We start from the raw sequence: 14,866 nt of genomic DNA, 5'->3' as shown, positions 1-14,866 counted from the left end.
GAAAGGAAAACACCATGGTGGATCTCACTTATAGAGACATTGACAGTTAAAAAAATGAATATGGAAGGGAGGTGGGCCAGATATGGAGAAATTTTAGTGAAATTGGATAGAGGTTGGAAATTAAAACCATACAATGACATAGAAGACGTATTGACTGGATGGTTACAATATCACCAAGTGAATGATGTATTGCTGAAAGACAGAAAAGTAGGTTTTGAAAGCAAAAGGTCTGAATTTCAAACAGAATTGTTGGAGGGCAGAAGTAAATTGCTATCAAAAATGTGCAATTTATTATTGGAATGGTTTACAAAAGATGAATTGACAAAAGAAGTGATGATAAAATGGGCAAAGGATTTGGGTTATAATACTCAGTATGACGCATGGCTGAAATTGTGGAATGAAACATTGAAATTTACAGCATGTACCGCCTTGAAAGAGAATGTAATGAAAATGATGTATAGATGGTACTTAACACCGGTGAAACTAGCTAAAATGTTCAGAATGAGTAATAGATTATGCTGGAAATGTAAAGAAAAAGATGGTGAATTTTTTCATATGTGATGGACATGCGAGAAGGTAAAAGGATTTTTGGAAATGATCTACAATTAGTTGAAAAATATGTTGAAATATACCTTCCCTAAAAAGCCAGAGGCATTTTTGCTGGGTTTGATGGGGGAGGAAGTTGCTAAGGTAGATCAGAGACTGTTTATGTATGCAATGACCGCGGCGAGGACTTTACTAGCCCAAAAATGGAAATTACAGGAGTTACCGATGATTGTGGAGTGGCAAACGAAGATGATGGACTATGCTGAACTGGCAAAGCTGACCTGTGGGATCGGAAACCAGAACGAGACAAAGTTCCAAAAAGAATGGAGTAAATTTATAGACTATATCAATATTAACTGTAGAAGTTTGAAGACACTTGCAGGACTGAAATAAATCCTATGGACTTAAAATAAAACAAGGAACTGCAAAACTCAGATTGAGCTACAAAGCCGAACGGCAGGGGGGAGGGAAATCACAAGCTCGGCAGAGCGCATGGATGGAATGTATGAATATATGTTTGAATGTAGTTTATTTTGTTTAATTGAAAAAATTAATGAAAATTATTCTTAAAAAAAGAAGAAGACTACGAGTGCGTTCCAACAGCTTGGGCTGGCTAGTAGGTCAATTATCTGGAAAACAATGAACTTGCCACTCTAGTATAGTGACATTTTAACTTGGTTATTTGAATGTACTTTGTGTGAGACTGCCTGGCATTCGTTAGATTTTGTTACAGACTGTGTGCAGCTTCCACTAACAGCTTCCAATTAGTTTCTGGGTTAAATTCAAAGTAATGACCTCAACTTTTAAAGCTGTAAATAGCCCAGGTCTGGGGTATTTGAGGGAACGCCCACACCTCTGTTATCCCAGTCCATGAATTGGGATCTGGTTCAAAGTCTCTGTTATGGATTCATCCATTGTCAGAAGCAAAGCTGTCATTTACGAGGAAGAGAGTCTTCTTGGTGGTGGCTCACAATGTAGAACTCTTGTCTGAGAAACTGCCAGATCCATGTAATCTGCCTTTTCAGTAGTTAAGGGTTTTCTGTTTCACAGAGATGTGGGTAATAAATAAACTGATGGCTTCAATGTTATGATGTTTCCTGCTTTGTTATGTTGTTATGCTCAGTTACTTTTATTACTAGGGCTTTTTCAGCCGGAACTCAGTTCCAGCACCTCTCAAGTGGGTGCCATTGCCATTCTAAGAACGAGGGTGAGTTCTGGCACCCTTTTTTTCTGGAAAAACAGCACTGTTTATTACTGACCTTGTTGTTTCAAGCCAGGCCTCCCTCCAAACTTTGCCACCACGTCAAAATAACAATGGCCCTGCACATGATTTGATTTCCACCTCTCTTTGAACTATTTTCCCTTTCCAAATAATTAAAGGTAAAGGCAAATTAGGTCTTGGGAGGGCAAAGCCATTGTTAGGTGTGCACTGAGAATGGTTGTGCAATTACACGTATGGAGCACGACCTTCCTCTCCCAACAAAAAATGAGAGAGGATGAAAGGATCCATGCACAAGAGTTACAACCATTGCTTGGGCAGCATAAATATAATATTTGGGGTTTGGGTGGTAGACTGTTTTGCCCTTGGGCGTGAAGTTGAATTCTGTGGCCACTTGGTCCCTTTACAGCTCTACGATTCCATAAAAACTGCATTTCATCAGCAGTTAATTACATCTGTTGAAGCTGAGAGAAAGAGAGGGGGGCAAGTTTCATAGGACAGAGAATTCTGCATTAAAACAAGAGATTATCTAAAGGACCCTCCCTTCACCCGCAGAAGCTGCCATGCTATCAGATTATACTAACTTAAAAGTGAAACAGCAGTGGTTGCACTGGAAGCCATAATAGTTCTTTGGTTAAGAGGAGCTATAAAAATCTCATTGTCAACAGCAACATTCACTGTGATAACCGTATTTCAACTGAAACAAAACCTCTGGAACATTATACCCCAGTCTATTCATCTATAATGAGGCCTGTAGTCTAGGGAGCTTTCAGGCTGAATTCTATGCATTGTCACTCGCAAAATGAAACCCTGGTATTATATGCTTACTGACATTTACATCAGCGGGGATTCATGCAGCAAAAAACAATATGCCATGCATTGCTAATTTAGCTAAAATATGAAACAAAACACACTATGAAGATATTATCTCCATCAACGCTTTAAGCAGGCAATGACCGACCCTTTCAGTGCAATAAATTATGCAAGTTGCAATGACAGCTCGAGTTAGAAGCTATCACTTCACTTGCTGATAAACCAACCCTGCTTCAACCTATTTTTGTATTTGTGCCTGCTTGAACAGCCGAAACCTAATATTTTCTTCTACCGACTTTCAGCTAGCTTATAAAAAAATTCCTTCAGTAGCACCTTAAAGACCAACTAAGTTTTTATTTTGGTATGAGCTTTCGTGTGCATGCACACTTCGTCAGCTAGCTTGTTATCCATGGGAGATGACACATATGGCCAATGTTGGGGGTCATTTTCTACCACTTTTTTTTATCAGCCCAGATTAAATGTGGATTGTAGTGAAGTCGTAATCTGAATCCCAATTTAGCACTGCTAAAGATCTCTTGGAATAGCGATATGGGCTTTGATGTGATCCCTATTAACAGAAAACTCAGGTGATCAGTATCTATTCGTTAGGAAGTGAGTCACCCCACAAGAAATTAATGGTTCTCCACAGTGCTATTCTTTATAGAAAATGAGGTGCAGGAATTCACCCTGAAAGCCTCCCTTGTTCTCTTATAAGGGCAACGGCGTGCACCATGGCGTCCACCAGGTGCCAAAACTGCGTTCTGGTGAGTTTTGGCTGAAAAAAAGCCCTGGTTCTACAAACTCACGGTATTCCTTAGTTATAAATAAATATAACTGTTTGTAAGTTAAAAGTGTTTTTTTTAAAAAGCAAACCCAATGGCCTGGCAGTGCCTGTGTTTTTACAGGATATACGGAATGTTGAGGTGTCTTTTTAGAGGTGTGAATGAAACAAGGGGGTGAGGGAAGAAGGTGGGAAGAAGGTGGGAATAGGGTTGAGGGGATTTGTGCCAGGAGGTTGGACCCCACTATACAGTCGTACCTTGGTTTTCAAATGCCTTGGGGAACGAACGTTTTGGCTCCTGAACGACTGAAAACTGGACATGACTGTTCCGGTTTTTGAACATTCTTTGGAACCCAAACGTCCGATGCAGCTTCCACGGCTTCCGATTGGCTGCAGGAGCTTCCTGCAGCCAATCAGAAGCCGCACCTTGGTTTACGAACGTTTTGGAAGTCGAATGGACTTCCAGAACGGAATTTGTTCAACATGTACAGAGATGTTTCAGGAGGAAGAAAAGAGGGGCCCTTTCTATTGTGTAGTATGCAGTCAATGCTTACTTGAATTCTTGTCCAGGAATAGTTGAACAAGGCCAGATAAAAATAAATAATAATAAAAGAATGCTTTGGAATGTCGTAACTGCAGTAGCTTGAATTGTATGTACCGTATGTACAAATATTGACACCTGGGGCTCTGCACATGTTCATAGTACACTGGAAGGCTCATAGAGCAAATCCCATATATAATGAACTAACCAATGGGTAGGCAAACTAAGGCCCAGGGGCTGGATCCGGACCAATCGTCTTCTAAACCCAGCCTGCGGACAGTCCGGGAATCAGCGTGTTTTTATGTGAGTAGAATGTGCCCTTTTATTTAAAATGCATCTCTGGGTTATTTGTGGGGCATAAGAATTCATTCATCCCCCCCCCCAAAAAAATATAGTCCAGCTGCAATGTGACATCAGCAAAGAAGATCCACCAGAGATGCCTAGAGCAGGCACCCCCAAACTTCGGCCCTCCAGATGTTTTGGACTACAATTCCCATCATCCCTGATCACTGGTCCTGTTAGCTAGGGATCATGGGAGTTGTAGGCCAAAACATCTGGAGGGCCAAAGTTTGGGGATGCCTGGCCTAGAGTCTCTCAACATTTGCATTTATTAGGCAGTTGTGTTTTTTTAAAATCACAATACCAATGAACAAAATCTAAATATGGGCCTATGGCCGTAATAAAGTATTCGATTTGATTTGAATGAACAAAATCAAAGACAGAGACTAATAACTCTAACATCAAAGGCAGAGCCTACATAGTTGCTCTAGATTTTCAGTGACTTATTGCAAACAATTTACTTATTGACTCACGGCACCGTCTTCTTTTTGCTCTAGGGCATCCATCTCTTCTTTGGCTGTGCCCATTATGCTTTCATGCAAAATTAATGTTTCACTGGGGTATGGCTTATTTTGCTTACAGAATAATGCACCATTAATTCCACACTACAAACGCTTGGTGTCTACCTCCCCCCACACACATACTGTGCCAACTTTCTGTTTTATGCTAAGCATCTCTTGAAATCAAGAAACCTGGTATCTGCTCAGGCTCAGTTGATGGAGCTCTCTGGCCTCAGTGGGGAAGCAGTAGCCCACTGAAAATATGAGAATAGAGTCAGGGCATGGATTTTTTTTACTGACTTCAAGAGCAGAGCCCATCTTTGCAGGTGCAAGTAGAGCCCAGTGCATACATGTAGGGCAGGTATGGGGAACCTACGGCCCCCCAGATGCTGCTGTACTATAATTCCCTAGTAGCCCCAGAAAGCATGACCAATGTTTAGGGATGATGGGAGTTGAGTCCAACAACTTCTAGAGGGCCACAGTTCCCCATCCCTGATACATGCGATGCAGCTTTTTTAAAAAATGTAGTTCCCCCTTGTTTTTCTAGTAACTGGAAACTGAGTGAACAACAAAAAACTTTTCTCATGATTGCTCCGACAGCTTTTCATAAAGTTGTTGCCAGCCTGAGTCCTAATGCTGCTTTCAGACTAAGGTAAAAAGGTAAAGGATTCCTGGCAGTTAAGTCCAGTCGCAGACAATTCTGGGGTTGTGGCGCTCATCTCACTTTACAGGCTGAGGGAGCCGGCGTTTGTCCGCAGACAGTTTTTCCGGGTCATGTGGCCAGCATGACTAAGCCGCTTCTGGCGCAATGGAACACTGAAACCAGAGCAGCACACGGAAACACCGTTTACCTTCCCACCGGAGCAGGTACCTATTTATCTACTTGCACTTTTTGGCGTGCTTTCGAACTGCTAGGTTGGCAGGAGCTGGGACCGAGCCACAGGAGCTCATCCCGTTGCGGGGATTTGAACCGCCGACCTTCTGATCAGCAAGCCCTAGGCTCAGTGGTTTAGACCACAGTGCTACCCACGCTGTACACTAAGGTACTCGGCAGTAATATGAATTGCTGAAATAAATAAATATATAGTCAGATCCCTATAAACACAACCACTTTTCCGTAGCCCTTGCCTTCCTCCTTCCAGCCCTGATCACTAACCATACTGAAGACGAAGTGCCTGGAGTTGGATTTATTCACTTTTATCACTTGCTACCCTGTTTGCTTCAGCCCTTTCCCCTTCTGCAGTCTTCCTATTGTCTGGCAAGTGTAGTAAATGACTATTTAATTTAAATGTTCTGTTGAAGATGCAGCATGTTCAAGACAGCGTTTTCTGACCCCCATAAATCACCCTCCCTAAACAGGGCTTCCAGTATCTATGTAAGGAAAATTACTTTGTGTGCGAGTTAAGGTTGTCAATTCATCATTGACTTGAGCCTTGGGAGATCTGGGATAGCTTTACTAAATCTTTGTGCCAACACCTTCCTCCTATTGGGCAACAGGTCTTTTGACATGTACCAGAGGGAATACCTGCACCAAATGTGTGATTATTTGCAATATAAAGATGTTCTCTCTTAAGTAAAAGTTTCATTAGTGGTAAAGGTCCCCTATTGGCTGTGGCTGACTGCTCCTTTTTAATACTGTTCTTGCCTTCAGAAAAAATCTGATCCGATGGGCAGGTTTTCCAAAGCAGCAAGATATATCTATTAATTCAAAGAGACTATTCACTCATTACTTTCTGTCAATAAGTGAATCTCTCACTGAAGTGAATCTCACACTGTAATCAATTAAACTAAGTGGGATTTAGCTTTGAGTAGACAAACTTAGGATTGCACTCTTGGGCATATGAACACCCTCCCCTATCACAGGGACAAGTAATCAGCCGAACTAGGTTGTATTGTATTTGTTTGAATGCAATTGACCCACAGACCCAATTCTACCCAATAAAACATGTAGCAGTCTGGGAAATACTGTGTTCAAATAAAGGTGACACAGGAAACTTCATTTTTGCCTACATCCTCCCCACCCCAGTGAGTCAGATGCATGTACAGAAACCTCCTTCTAGGTTGAATTTTCTTCTTGGGAAGTAACAACTGAACACGTCAGCTGCATTGCAGGGGTTGGACTAGATGATCTACTGGGTCCCTTCCAACTCTACAGTTTTATGCTTGTTGGATATATCCATTCTAGGTCCAAAGCTATGAATGCAGACTAGCCAAATGTAAGAAACATTTTATATAGAGAAAAACTGCAACAACCCACTTGCTACATTTCCAACAAACTAAAAAGAGGGTATTTATATGAAAGATAAAATACGAGATGTTTCTTAAATTAATACAATCCCTGCAAAAGATGCCAAATAGCATTAAGTTCCAAAGTCCCTTCAAATAAATGGATTCTAATGAAGGAGAGCCGATAACCCTCAGTGCACCCAATTATTGTCTCCTAACAGGTTTTCACTATAACTCGATGACTTTTTTTTCAATTAGAAACCACTCTCATTTTATAAAAAAAATGTGCAGCAGGTTGCAGTGAAACAAGTTAGAATGACGAATGAAAATGTTTTAGTTATGTGCCCAGAATGCCTAATGGATAGGATGTATTGAAAGGAATCATCTGCTTGCAAAACTATAAAGGTCATAAAGGGCTTATGACCTCAGCAGCAATATGTAGAATTTAATATGCACTAATCCCAAGAGCTGGAAAGGTAAAATTTACTCAAAAATTGCTTTATTTTGTATTACCTCTCAGTCTGCTAAACCTGTCTTCGTCAAAGGAATTCCCAGTTCCATGGCTTCACTCCACCAGCCACTCCGGATGGAAACTTTCAGGCAGATTCTATTATTATTATTATTATTATTATTATTATTATTATTATTATTATTATTAAATTTCTATCCCACTCTTCCCCGTAAAGGCTCTAAATTTCCTATCTTCAGTAGAGGTCAGTCACTGCTACTGTCACCTGCCTCAACCTCAAATAGTTCTGGCTCTACCAGCCAACAGGGAGGTTTGAACAGTGAACACGGTTCTATGTGCATACAAGCTGTTGCAGAGTTTTTCAGCCACGCTCACTCCATTGGATTGCTCATGGGTCACTGCGTCTGCAAAGATTTAAATATTTACCTATGCATATCAAACATCAATCCTGCTGCTGTTTAAATTGCCACTGAGAGGCGCACGCCCTGATTTTATTTCTTATTTCTATTCCAGCTGTTGAGTCGCCCCAATGAATGTGTAAACCAACTTGCTACTGAAGAACTTTGAGTTAACAAGGTTATCCAACTGGGCAAACAAGCCTTGCTCCCCTCCATAGCTGCCAAGTTCTCCCTTTTTTAAAGGGAAATTCCATTATGCTGAATAGGCTTCCTCGCGAGAAAAGGGAAAACTTGGCAGCTATGCTCCCCTCTCTGAATAATGCATTTTGAAGAAGAAGAAGAGTTTGGATTTGATATCCCGCTTTATCACTACCCGAAGGAGTCTCAAAGCGGCTAATAATCTCCTTTCCCCTCCTCCCCCACAACAGACACCCTGTGAGGTGGGTGGGGCTGAGAGACTTCAAAGAAGTGTGACTATCCCAAGGTCACCCAGCAGCTGCATGTGGAGGAGCGGAGACGCGAACCCGGTTCCCTAGATTACGAGTCTACCGCTCTTAACCACTACACCACGCTGGCTCTCCAGTGGGTCGGGAATGTATTCTGCAAGGAGCACTAGATAATTTTGTCCTCCTTACATTTGGATTTGCTATTTAAGCTTAGAGCAGCTGCCTTCAGAAATCCTCGTTAGCTCATGTTATGCTCCTGAAGGTAGGAATAGCAGACACCAGATAGGACTGTTCAAGTTAGAGAACTTACAGTACATATTTCCAAGCAATTGCCAGGTAAAGGCAGTCATCCTTGGCATATGATATCCAACAGCCTAAGATACTCTCTTTTTTATCACAATTGTTGATATACTATTGGACATTGTTCTACAGAGGAAGTAGCATAAAGCATTTTTCATGTTTAAAGCCTACTTTGGGGCAATCAGTCATTTGCTGTGAACAATTCCTTAACTATGCTACCATCAGAAGTCACTGGGAAGAGTCAGCAGAACAAGTCTTCATCAAGCCGAAAAGGAACCCTTTTCATATTTATGTCCTGACTTGTTGCAAGCCCGTTAACTTGTCAGGAAATTCATAATGCAAGCAATAACCCCCTCTTTTCAAATATCTCAGCATTCGCTTTGCCTTTGAATTTCAGTAGCATATTGGGAAAGATATAGCTCAGGGGTCAGCAAACTTTTTCAGCAGGCCGGCCCCACAAATAGCCCAGAGATGCATTTTAAATAAAAGAACACATTCTACTCATGTAAAAACACACTGATTCCCGGACCGTCTGCGGGCCGGATTGAGAAGGCGATTGGGCCAGATCCAGCCCCTGGGCATTAGTTTGCCTACGCATGATATAGCTCAGGCATCCCCAAACTTCGGCCCTCCAGATGTTTTGGACTACAATTCCCATCTTCCCCGACCACTGGTCCTGGTAGCTAGGGATCATGGGAGTTGTAGGCCAAAACATCTGGAGGGCCGCAGTTTGGGGATGCCTAATATAGCTGCTTAAACTTCATGTACATAGGCTTGGCTAAGGATTTACGTACCGTAACAGTAGAAATATTTTTCAAAGCCATGAATTTGCAGTATCTATAGTTAAAGCGAATAACTGGATACATTGGGCAAAGACTAAAAAAACGAAATAAAAAAGCACAGATACCTACATTATGCAATCAGTATCTTGTTTAAAGAGAAACTAAAGTGATTTCTTGTCATTTGCTGGCTATTTATTTCATATATCAATGAAACTTAAGGGCAAACTTAAGGACTTAAGGGCAAACTGCCAAAATCATCCTTGCAGATTAGGATATTATAACCTCCTGATCTAGACACTTGATGTCTTATGTGGTTGAAATCGTTCATATAACCCGTTTCCTGTGGGTTCAACTGGCCTTCTGAGCATTAAGTCTCTCTCTCTCCATGCACACAACTCTTTATCCTGTATGGAGAACAATTATGAGAATTATAGCTTGATACCACTATTGGGGTGAGGGGCTAACAACTGGGGGGAGGGTCTGCTGTAGTCTCTAGGTTTTTTGCATGTGTATTGTATCAATAAAAACAAATTAAAAATTAAAATATTGATGGATTATTCTCAATGTTAATGAGAGGCGACACTTAAAAAGAATTAGCTTGCTTTCTCCCAACCATTCTAATTTTAAAATACAGTGGTGCCTCGCTTAACAAACGCCCCGTAAGACAAAATTTTCGCTTAAAGAAAGGATTTTTCTAGCGGAGGTTGCCTCGCTAGACAAATTCGTTTTACGAAAAATTCGTCTAGCAAATCACGGTTTCCCATAGGAATGCATTGAAATTCAATTAATGCGTTCCTATGGGCAATTTTTTTTAAAAAAAAATTCAATGCATTCCTATGGGATTCGCTAGACAAATTTTTCGTTATAAGAATAGACCCGTGGAACGAATTAAATTCGTCTAGTGAGGCACCAATGTATTTTGAAAAAAGATACCCTGAAAACCTTTTAATTTTAGCTACACTAATTCACTTCCCTGAGGCCAAACAGGTAAAATATTCTCCCACTTTAGACAGCTGAACAATTCTGCACTATTTCTTTATCAGCTGGTTCAGGACAGATGCAACCTCCTAGCCAAAATTAGGAAAGAAAAATGTCTACACACGCCAACCGCAAACTTCAGTGATTGGAAATACTGTGTTTGTGAAATCCACAGACATACCACCTTCTGTAAAACTGGGATGGTAAAATAATCTCTTAGGGCACATTCAATATGCATGGAAAATCTTTTACAACTTTCTTTACAAAACAAAACAAAAGTTTAATGGTTGCAGACAACCAGCTGCATTTTTGTTTTCCTATAATACCCAAATGGTACGAATAATTCATGCAACCAGGTATGCCAAAATAAAACAGAACCAGTGAAGAGAACTACAGTATAGCAAAAGCATAGGTTAAGCAAGAACATGATCTTACCTCCAAGGGCCCTTCCAGGCTGGGGTTTTATTTCTAACATGCCACTGTTACCATATTATTGCTCTCTGGAGGGACACTCTTTGCAGAACATTTGTGGCATGGAAAGTTAGCAGGAAACTACAGGCATGTATGTATTGCAAATAATTCAGTACGTGCACCTCAAAATATTTGCCGGTGCAAATGGTCTTGAACAGGCACCCCCAAACTGCGGCCCTCCAGATGTTTTGGCCTACAACTCCCATGATCCCTAGCTAACAGGACCAGTGGTCGGGGAAGATGGGAATTGTAGTCCAAAACATCTGGAGGGCCGAAGTTTGGGGAGGCCTGGTCTTAAAAGTGTGATCATGTATAATCGCCTCCACGGCTTTTTCAGGGGGAACTCACAGGAACTCAGTTCCACCACCACTCAGGTGGGTGCCATTGCCATTCTAAGAGAACGAGGGAGGTGTTCATGGTGAGTTCTGGCACCTCTTTTTCTATAAAAACAGCACTGATCACCTCAATAACATCACGAGCATACTGAACGCTCAGTAAAAACGGGAGATCCTAATAGGGAGCGAAGTTATGTGCCTCTTTCTAGTTCATATTACTGTAATAGCACCAACCAGGATAAAGAAAATAACAAACTTGGTGAAGGGGGATTTAAAATGTCTATTTAAAAGCTGGAAAATTTAATGAACCTCTCCGCAATGTTAATATTCCTTATTACACATAAAGTGGTTCAGACTGTACAGTTTATTTAGAAAAAAATTCAACTGAGATTTCTTCCATTTATTACAGCATTGGGAATAAAATAAAAATAAAAAGTTGACCTAGTGGAGAAGTTGACAGTCAAACTATGGAAGAACCATAATGTCCTCCAGCAGAGAAAGCCCTCAATGTGTACAGCAGCTCCAGCCAGCTGAAAAACTCCTGCTACCTCTAGATTAGAATATACAATTTACTTTCATTAATGAAAAATTAAATGAAAGAGGTCTTCCTTCTTCAGTTATGATTAAAGATGAAAGCTGGCTGAGTAGCTTTCAGGAAGATATTTGGATCCCAGGAGCTAAAATCCAATTCACTGTAATTGCTATACAATCTCACATCAGATTAACATTCTCTCTCTCTCTCTCTCTCTCTCTCTCTCTCTCTCACACACACACACACACACACACACACACACACACCACACAGGAATAATAAAATATATGCAACTGGCAGTTAAATATATACAGTAAGGTTGCTGAAATGAAAAACTGATCTTAAGGATGAGAAGAATCAAAACAAGAAACCAATGCTAACAATTGCCTAGTTTATACATTATGGTAAGATGCGGTTAACACGGGCATCCCCAAACTGCGGCCCTCCAGATGTTTTGGCCTGCAACTCCCATGATCCCTAGCTAACAGAACCAGTGGTCGGGGATGATGGGAATTGTAGTCCAAAACATCTGGAGGGCCGAAGTTTGGGGATGCCTGTGCAACGAAACTCCGATGCTGTCAATAAACTATGAGACGGAGGGGTCCAGGGGGTGGAGCAATCCCCCACTCAACTCCTTTCGCCTTAAAATAAACTCCTTACTACTTCTGGGCTTCTTAGTAATGAGAGTCTAATTCCAGCTTCCGTGGCCTGATCTCATAAAAACTCAGGGCTACTTAAATGGACAACCTCTTGCCTACAGTAAAGGGTCCCCCCCCCCCGCTAGGATCCCCACTGTATCAGTTTGCCTTTTCAACTTGGCAAATTTGTGGCACTCTAGGTTTTCACCCGATTGCCCCTTTTGTGTGACTCTAGGACACAAACTATCCCCCTTTTCCCTGAGGTAAGTTTTGCCCTCTTCTGAGTCTCCACCTCTGTGGGTTTTGATACGCTGCTGGAACAACTGAGACGATTCTCCTTGGCACAACAAAGATGAATTTTATTTTCTTGAGAACATAGTTTTTCTTTTTCTTCTTAACGATTCACAAGGTTACAAACTTAGTTACAGTTGTACACTAACTCTGTCAAACTTTAACCCCAATTTAATCTAAGCCTAACCTAAACCACCACTAACCTCACTTCACACCCTTCTCCTTCCCTCCTTTGTCCCCACACTCCCCTCTCCCTCTCCAAACGGCTATCCCCTCCTCTTTTGAACCGGGAACCGCCCCGCCTCCAAGAAATGCGCTGTCCGTTAAGTTGGAAATGGATTAACCCTTTCTAATCCAGGGTGTAATAAATCTTCCATACCAGGGCTAATCTGTTACAATTTGGGCTTGCAATGAATGAGTAGCCATGAAGCTTCACTTGTGGTTAGATCCAAACCCTAGATCGTGTTTTCTACTCTTCCCAAACAGGGCACAATCATGAAAGTCAAGTTTTCTTCTCAGCCACCCAGAATAGATCGACTTGAAAAATCTACCTCTTTGTGAAGTAGCTGCATAGACATTTTATTCAATTCAATGTAAGTTAGCTGTTCCAGCCAATGGCCACAACAAACCCGCAGGAACAGTACCAACAAAACAATACAGATCATCCCTCCATCATATGAGCCAACATCCATGATATAAGAAACCATTGCACTACAAGCATATAGTATGAGCTACATAAATAAACAAGTTTTTGAATATTTAGTACCCCCCAATCCCCGGATTCCTATTTTTTATTGTTTGCCTAAAATACATAAAAATATCCTCTCCCCTCCCAGGAGACCTATTGTTTCGGGTACGGGGTCAGTATTGGAACCCACTGCTAAATACAGTGGTGCCTCGCTAGACGAAATTAATTCGTTCCAGGACTCAATTCGTCCTACGAAAATTTCGTCTAGCGAGGCATCGTTTCCCATAGGAATGCATTAAAAGTCAATTAATGCGTTCCTATGGGCTCCGGGGGGAACTGGTGGCGGCGGCGGCGCTTGTTCTCTTGGCTCGGGGAAGGCAGGCAGGCGCTTTCCCGAGCCAAGAGAGCAAGCGCCGCTGCTGCCAACGACAGAGCTGGATCGGATGAAGCTTCAGAAGCTTCGTCGGATCTGGCTCTGTCGGGCGGGGTGGGGGAAAGGCGAAGGAACGATCCTGCGCCTTTCCCCCACCTCTGCCAAGCCCCATGCCGGCTGTGCGCGGCAAGAAGCGGTGGCAGGGGAAGACGTTCCCCCGCCGCCGCGTCTTGCCTGCCTCCCCCGACATGGAGCGCGGCTTCGGAGGTGTCCGAAACCGCGCTCCATGCCGGCTGTGTGCGGCAAGACGCGGCGGCGGGGGAACCTACAGACTGTAATTCACTTCTGCACTACTCCTCATTTCACCCTAAACGTCTTAAAGACAATTTACCTTATGGGTTATTCTTACGGCTTAAGAGGAATTCCTCATGCCATGAGGACTTTTCCAGTAATGCTGAGTCATTAGCTACCTCATTACAGGCTAGAGGCTATCCACCTGACGTGATGGAGAAGGCTAGAATAAAATCTGGTGCTAAACAACACTCCACTCTTTTACACCGGCCTGCCCCACCCGAGACTTTTGGCAGAGTTACAGCTTCATTAGAATATTCACCTTATACTGACAAAATCATTAAGAATGTGCCAGGTTGCTCGGAGTTTCCTTTGATAGGACTTAAACGGATTAATTGTCTTAAGAACTTATTAGTACATACTGACGTTAAACAGACCATCTTGCACCCGTATCCCTGGGGGTCCTGTGGGACATTTTAGATGTGGCAGGTGTCCCGCTTGCCCTCTGGCCTTGCAAACCAAGGTGATTTGTAACGAAAAGACCAAATTCAAGTTTGTTATCAACCATTTCAGTACATGCCAAACAAAAGAGGTGGTATATTTAATTAGATGCCCATGTAATTTATTTGATATAGGGTCAACTATCCGGTCTGTGGGAACACGAATCAGTGAACACCGATCCCGCATTAGGAATGCGGTTCGGGAAGCACCCCTGGTTGAGCATTTTTTAGCTAACAGTCATTCAGACTCGGACTTGCTGTACACCGTATTGTGGATTAACAGGAGGAAGGGGAACGCTAAACGTGATTATGTAAAATTATTAAGACAAAAAGAATCACAATTTATTTTTATGTTCAAAATGCTCCATCCAGAAGGATTGAACTCTGAGTTAGATTTGAATTGTTTCAT

The 14,866-nt window shown here is 42.0% G+C and overlaps 1 protein-coding gene across 4 annotated transcripts in view; it reads right to left on the bottom strand.

The window, feature by feature from the left end:
- The window catches only part of ELMO1 (engulfment and cell motility 1), a 305,776-nt gene that overhangs the window by 82,957 nt on the left and 207,953 nt on the right, over positions 1 to 14,866 (bottom strand). The gene's annotated exons all lie outside the window — the stretch shown is intronic.

This window comes from Zootoca vivipara, chromosome 11 (genome assembly GCF_965207765.1).
Source record: "Zootoca vivipara chromosome 11, rZooViv2.hap1.1, whole genome shotgun sequence".
NCBI classification, from domain to species: Eukaryota; Metazoa; Chordata; class Lepidosauria; order Squamata; family Lacertidae; genus Zootoca; species Zootoca vivipara.
Note: the sequence above shows the minus strand (reverse complement) of the source record. Positions and strands in the feature narration are given on the sequence as shown.